Source organism: Argentina silus (genome assembly GCF_951799395.1).
Source record: "Argentina silus genome assembly, chromosome: Y".
Classification (NCBI taxonomy): Eukaryota; Metazoa; Chordata; class Actinopteri; order Argentiniformes; family Argentinidae; genus Argentina; species Argentina silus.
In genome coordinates, this window is record NC_139654.1 from 5,453,596 (window position 1) to 5,460,943 (window position 7,348).

General features: G+C 42.0%; 1 long non-coding RNA gene across 1 annotated transcript; it reads left to right on the plus strand.

Moving 5' to 3' along the window:
* The first annotated feature begins 1,975 nt into the window (after positions 1 to 1,975).
* LOC310823955 lies at positions 1,976 to 3,626 on the plus strand. The gene is made up of 3 exons (XR_014554987.1): positions 1,976 to 2,849; positions 2,960 to 3,262; positions 3,491 to 3,626. It is a non-coding gene; the product is annotated as an uncharacterized lncRNA (long non-coding RNA).
* Positions 3,627 to 7,348: the final 3,722 nt, after the last annotated feature.

Genomic DNA, 7,348 nt, shown 5'->3' on the forward strand with positions numbered 1-7,348 from the left:
CTAGGGTTAGGGTTAGGATTCAGCCTAGGATTACGGTTAGGGGTAGGTTTAGGGTTAGGGTTAGGATTCAGCCTAGGGTTAAGGTTAGGGTTAGGGTTAGGATTCGGCCTAGGGTTAAGGTTAGGGTTAGGATAAGGGTTAGGGTTAGGGCTAGGGTTAAGGTTAGGATTCTGCCAAGGGTTAAGGTTAGGGTTAGGGCTAGGATTCGGCCTAGTGTTAAGGTTAGGGTTAGGATTCGGCCTAGGGTTAAGGTTAGGGTTAGGGTTAAGGTTAGGGTTGGGGTTAGGGTTAGGGTTAAGGTTAGGGTTAGGGTTTGGGATAGGGTCAGGGTTAGGAGTAGAAATGAGGTTAGGGTTAGTGTTAGGGATAGGGTTAGGGTTAGGGTTAGGGTTAGAAATGAGGTTAGGTTTAGGGTTAGGGTTAGGAGTAGAAATGAGGTTAGGGTTAGGGTTAGGGTTAGGGATAGGGTGAGGGTTAGGGTTAGGGTTAGGAGTAGATATTAGGTTAGGGTTAGTGTTAGGGATATGGTTAGGGTTAGGGGTCGAAATGAGGTTAGGGTTAGGGTTAGGGTTAGGGATAGGGTGAGGGTTAGGGTTAGGGTTAGGAGTAGATATTAGGTTAGGGTTAGTGTTAGGGATATGGTTAGGGTTAGGGGTCGAAATGAGGTTAGGGTTAGGGTTAGGGTTAGAAAATAGGTTAGGGTTAGGGTTAGTGTTAGGGTTAGGGACAGGGTTAGGGTTATGGTTAGGAGTAGAAATGAGGTTAGGGTTTGGGATAGGGTTAGGGTTAGGGTTAGGATTAGAAATGAGGTTAGGTTTAGGGTTAGGGTTAGGGTTAGGAGTAGAGGGTTAGGGTTAGGGTTAGGGATAGGGTTAGGGTTAGGGTTAGGAGTAGAAATGAGGTTAGGGTTAGGAGTAGAAATGAGGGATAGGGTTAGGGTTAGGGTTAGGTAAGGGGAATCATAAAACATCTGCCTAGGCAGGAATGCACTGGCACACAAACTATCTCTTTTTTCTTCTGTTTCCTTTTCAAGATTTGTGAATTGGCGATTTCGCGGTTCAGCGATTTTCATGGAGCGAATACAGTGATCCAGACCTGTGGTTCACAAAAATAAAAACAGGTACGTTTTAGGTCCGGAAAATTGTAGGTTACTATATAGTCTCATGTACTAAAAATCGACCAAACGACGAATTGGCGACCTAGTTGTGGAACACCAAACAATTCCAATAAATCTCCACAATTCCCAGGCCAACCACATCACAATTAAGAAAGTAAATATAAAGATATCCCACTGGAAATCAACTCCATGAAAAAACATTCCACAAAACGGTCACCTCCATTATAAAATTTAACCTACCCTATAAACGATTCCCCCAACTGAGTAGGCTTCTCTGGGATAGAGCTCCCAGAAAAAATATTATTTATATTAAAATGGAGGGCCAATGTTAAAAGTATTCAATAAAAACAGACAGGGTTTGTGGCGCTGGCCGGTCAGGTTAGGGGAATCATAAAACATCTGCCTAGGCAGGAATGCACTGGCACACAAACTAATCTCTTTTTTCTTCTGTTTACTTTTCAAGATTTGTGAATTGGCGATTTCGCGGTTCAGCGATTTTCATGGAGCGAATACAGTGATCCAGACCTGTGGTTCACAAAAATATTTATTTGTGATAAATTGATTCACTTTAAAATGTGACTGTAACGGATCACGTCGTTCGGTCCTTAAAGATGCCTGCACCAATTGATCTTTCAGGTTTTTATTTCTCCTATAGGCTGCTATAATTCTAAAATCCCGGAGAGGGTCTATTTTGGTTTGTGCTATTTTAAAATTGGCTTTAACGATTTTATTTAATTCGAGGGCGTCCGGTGCATAAGTTGAAACAAAAGGGACCAGGGCCCGTATCTCTAAAGAATTTTTGTGCAAAAAGTGGCTCCTAGCGGCCAAATTCTAAGAAAATTCTCAGAGGCATGACGTTTTCTTAGAATTTCCCCTAAAAGTGACACGAAAATCCCAGTTAATATAAAAGCTATTCCTCAAGAGTCCTAGCGCTTAAAAGGGCTCCTAAGGCGAGATCTGCTAAGAGCAGGGAAGAGGACTTTTAGTGGCTTAGGAGTTACCCTAAGCAGCTGCACAAAATGGCCAACAGAGGAGTCAGGAGAGATGTCCTGCAAACACTGGATGACAGGGAATTATTGAGACGCTACAGATTGGATCGTGCAGGAATCATGTTTGTGGTGGATCTCCTTAGAGATGCAATTACTTCACCAACTCGACGCCACAACGCTATTACACCGGAGAAGAAAGTAATCACAACCCTGAGGTATTTGGCAACAGGGAAAATGCAACAATGCAGCAGTGATGACTTCGGTCTGTCCCAATCCTCCGTCAGCAGAGTCATCACCCAAACACTGACAGCTTTGTCACAACCTAATATTGTGACACAATTTGTTTCATTCCCGCTGGATGCCCGCACTTTACACACACATAAAAGGGCATTTATGGACATTGCAGGATTCCCTGGCGTTGTGGGTGTAATTGATGGAACACATGTGAGAATAATTGCGCCATCAGAGGACGAGGCTGTCTTTGTTAACAGGAAGAATTTCCACAGCATCAATGTGCAAATAGTGTTCAATGCGGCCTGGAAGATTTTGGACATTGTGGCTAAATGGCCAGGCTCCACACATGATGCGAGAATGCTCTCCGAGAGTGGCATCAGACAGCTTTTTGAGAGACGCTATGTGCCAGCTAATTGCCACTTGTTAGGGGACAGTGGCTATCCATGCAAACCATGGCTCCTTACACCTTACCTCCAGCCACGCCAAGGGCCCCAACTAAACTATAACAGGTAAGCCAAACAATACAAAAATCATGGAAATGAAATGCAAGCAATATGTTAGAGCATCCAAGTAGTGCAATATTTCCATCAAATAATTAAAGGTCTGTATTCTATTGTAGGGCCCACAAGACAACAAGAGCGGTGGTGGAGCGTGGCATAGGCCAGCTTAAGAGGCGCTTTCATGTTCTCCACGGAGAGGTGCGGCTGAGGCCTGAAAAAGTCAGCAAAGTCATCATAGCCTGTGCAATATTACACAATATTTGCAAGGTTAGACAGATTGCAGAACCTCTGGAGGATGGCGATGAGGATGAGGATGGAGACAACGATGAGGATGGTGGTGAAGAAGATATTCACATTCCACAGGGGAACCTAGCCCAGAGTGGACTGCCTTACAGGGCAAACTTCACAAATTTACATTTCAGGCAAGCTGTAGCCCCATGTCATTTGAGAACTTGTGATGGTATTAAGAACTACCACAGTTTTACTGCACATCACCTGCAATTGTTAAATGCAAGACACAGAACACAATCTCTAAATGGTTTATTTTTTAGGTGTTCAATTTTAAGGTGGTAGTACTCCTCCTGAAGGGAAAGGACTTTTTTTTGTTGTTCAAACACATCAATTGTGAGTTGCAATCTTCTCTCCAGCAGGGATGCTGACGGAGCAGGTGCTGCGGATGGGAATGGTGTTTGATCCGCCGGGCTATCCTGAGTAGCAGCTGCAGATGGTTCAGGCGGCAAACTTGATGGGCCCGGTTCTTGTGATGGCTCCATGCTACAGAAATACATAGGCCTAGTTTAATTATTGTTTTGATTAAATTAATTTAATACAATGAGCATGGATAACACATGAAATGGCTTCTGCAATGAATAAACACTGTTGATATGAATAACCCTGTGTCCTACCTTTGCTGCATTTCAAGGGCCTGCATCATTGACGTGTCAATGCCTGTTGGCAGCCCGGTGACACTGACCTCAGAGTGTCCCAGGACTTGAAAGACAGTGTCGGCCACCTGGGACAGCCGCTTTGCAGGTGGTCCACCCCCTAGAAAGAAACAGTCAATGAACACAGTACTTAGGCATGTAAATTAACTTTGCCAGCAGGAGCAAGTTGCCAGATTATGTGGTAGGCCATAGTATTTTGCTCACCTGTGAGTGAGGATTCCCGCTTGTGTGCTGCAATCTCATATTTTGCCTTGGACTGCAGCACATACCACCTTTTCTCACAATCGTCGCCTGTCCGCACCACCAGTGGAAAAGAGGCATTGATTGTTTGGGATATTGTGTCCCAGGCGCGCCTCTTGCCTTGGCTAGTGACAGTTGGGCCAAATTTTCCTCGTAACATACCTTTATGTTCGTTCACCAACTGGGCCAGCAACAAACCTTGCTCCTCAGTCCAGTTCGGCTTGCGATTCCTTTTTTTCTCCATTTTCTGTGTTTGTAGGATATTTGTTAACAAGCCTTCATAAATAGACCAGCCAGCAATCACAGACATTGTTAAAAGCTGAGCTGTGTTACCCTCGTTAAGTTCACACTGAGTTGTAACGTTGCAATTTCTACTTCATTAAGGACAGCCCCTTGAGATAGGCCATCTTGTTTTCAATGGGGTCCATATGGAAGTGAAAGTACAACATATGCCAGCTAGGATATTAATATGAGCAAATGAGACACAAATCATTATTTGAACGGGGTGTAATGAGCTTAAGTTTTCACATATTTTAGATTCTAATGTTAGGCTATAACCCCTACAGCTTACTATTCATTTTCCAGATATTTTCTTGAATGTGAAATATTATTTACAATTATAGTCTGCATAAGATTAGAGTGTATAATTATGTTTATTGATTTGAGGGTACATCCTTTGCTCATTATCACCAAAAGTTCATTTTCATCAAACTTGTAGGATCAACCAATCACGGCTTTTGAAATGATGACTCATACCTAGCAACGGGGTCAACCACACCCCCTCACTAAGATAGGATTTTTCATCCATTCCTGGCTCAGAGTTCACTGAAAATGTTCTGGAATCACTTCTAAGCTAAAACTCCTGGCAAGGAATTTTTAGGTTAAGTTAGGAGCTCTCTGAGAGGATTCTCAGAATCTTTAAGGATACGGGCCCAGATGTTTCAAGTAAGATATCATCCCATCAGTTATGGTGTAGGAAAACACTATATTGACTATCTGTATTAGAAGCAGAAGAAAGTTCCAGTGACTGTCATCCCTTTCAATGACATCACCCAATATAAGTGGAGTGTTGCGCAGAAGACACCATGACTGGACGGCATTCTGACCCAGGTGTTTGCTCTTATCATCCATCTTTAACCCACTTGGTTTATTTTTATGTTCTGTGGAACCGTAATTATAGCTCTGTATCCTGTCTGACAATGAGTTGAAAGAGACATAGCCCTGTTTAACAAGGTACTCAAAAACCAGCTTAAGTTCATACTGTACCACACCCTCTAGCAAATCATGCATTATATCAACAGCATAGTTATCAGTTATGGAAATACTCTAATGAATTGAGCACACATGACTTTTTAACACCATATAATGGCTGCAGTTCAGGATTTTCATTTAGTGCCCTACAATGTTCAGTATGACCCTCTTTGGAACGGAAAGTTAACCCATTAAATACAGATTGCACTTCTTCCTTACTCATTAAACAAAACCTATAAAAATGTGTTGCACTGAAAGATTCCACAAACCCCAACAAGCTATTTAAACCCAGATTATCTCCTGTTACTTGAATTACTGAGCCAAACAATGGTTTTTCAAAACAAGGAAGATGTATTCCTTCGGTTTCTAAGATTTATAATAAGAGGTCGTAATAGACCTCTTATAGTTAATCAATAAGAGGCTTTAGTATCACATCAAAACCATATGTCTTCAGATCTTCAGTGTAGAATAGAGCTGCAAGATGGACATTCATCAGTACTGAGTTACACCTGGGTGGAAGATTTTTTAGAGTAAAGTAGACACCCCCAATTTTGTGTATCACCTTCTTGGAACCGAGAGGGTTAGCAGTTTCAAAATCGTCGTAATTGAGTAGAATCTGTAAAGCATGCTTTTGCTGTGAGAACAGGGCATGGTTTTGGAAATATGACCCATCATTGATGTCTTTGTAAATACCATTTTCACTTTGTTTGTCCTGTAAAAAGCTCTCTCTTACTTGGCTGTTTTTGAATATGGATTTGAGTGTACCCAGAATCGGCACATACATGCACTTGTTTGTTACAGGAACCTGATTGTAGACACCTGTAGTTCTATCTCTGCGCAAATTCAGTCTCACCCCAAGGACATATTCTTTAGGTTCAACAATTTCCCATTTTTCATTGTAATATTTATGCCTCTTTGCCCCCGTGTTTAATTCTGAAAAAGGATTACCTAATTGATCAAAACAGTGCTCTATTTTTTGAGAAATGTCTGAACTCTTAGTTTCAGGAGAAACCGTTTTGAGAACTGCTACTCGTGCTTGGCTTTGGACGTCATTAACGACTTCTTCCATTGAACAAACAATTGTTTGGACAGCACTTTCAGGGAGACCTGATGCTTGCAGATGTGCAACAATTGATCCACACATTGAAGGTAGCTGACTTGTTACTTCACAAAGCTTTGTTGGTACCGGTGGAATCTGCAAAGTGGCAACAACAGTTGGGCGATCACTTGAACATTCCGCCTCACATTCTTTCTGAGTGGCAACATCTTGATTAGTATCAACCTCTTGATCCATGCTGTGACTATGCACCTTGTTGAGGTGCTTTCGGAAGCCACTTTTAGTACAACATGATAATGGGCAACCTAGCTCTCCACATTTTAAACGTAACGTTTTGCCAGGATATAGACCATGTTGAAATTTTAGATGGTGACAAAGAACCAAACAATTTTTGTGGTGCGCTTTACATTCAAAACATGTGAACATCTTGAAGGCTGTTTATAAATGCAGTCCTCTCGCTGCAGCAGTCGTGCTCTAAGTTCTTTAACACGTGGGCTCTCCTTTGCTCTTCCGATATCGATGTTGTAAATTGTGGTTTGGATAAATGTGTAGAAATTACAAAGAGCTTCGTCATATGAAAGACTGAAGACGTAGTGAGTTTTGAACAGTTCATCAAAAGCTGCCACTGATGTATGTGCCTTGCATGGTATCGGTTTTCGGTCGATAACAAGGTAGAACCGTTGGATATCATTCCTTTGCTCACCGATGCAGAGGAGGAATGGTTGTTTTGTGTCAGCAGTCTCAAGGAAGGTAGTCACACTGGCTCCTTCCTGTAGGTCAGAAAAGGGACAAAGTAAATATGAAAATTAAACTCTTTGCATGGTTTTTTTATCACCAAGCGTTTCATCACAGCTTATTTACAGATGGAATGAACAAAATGAAATGATGTATGTCTCAGAATTCCAAAATAATCTGCCCCTCAAAGTGCACATCTGAGGTTTAAAAATTAACTTTTGCATACCTTAAGATATCTCACAAGATGGCTGGCTGCTTGAGCTGAACTGATCTTGGCTGTT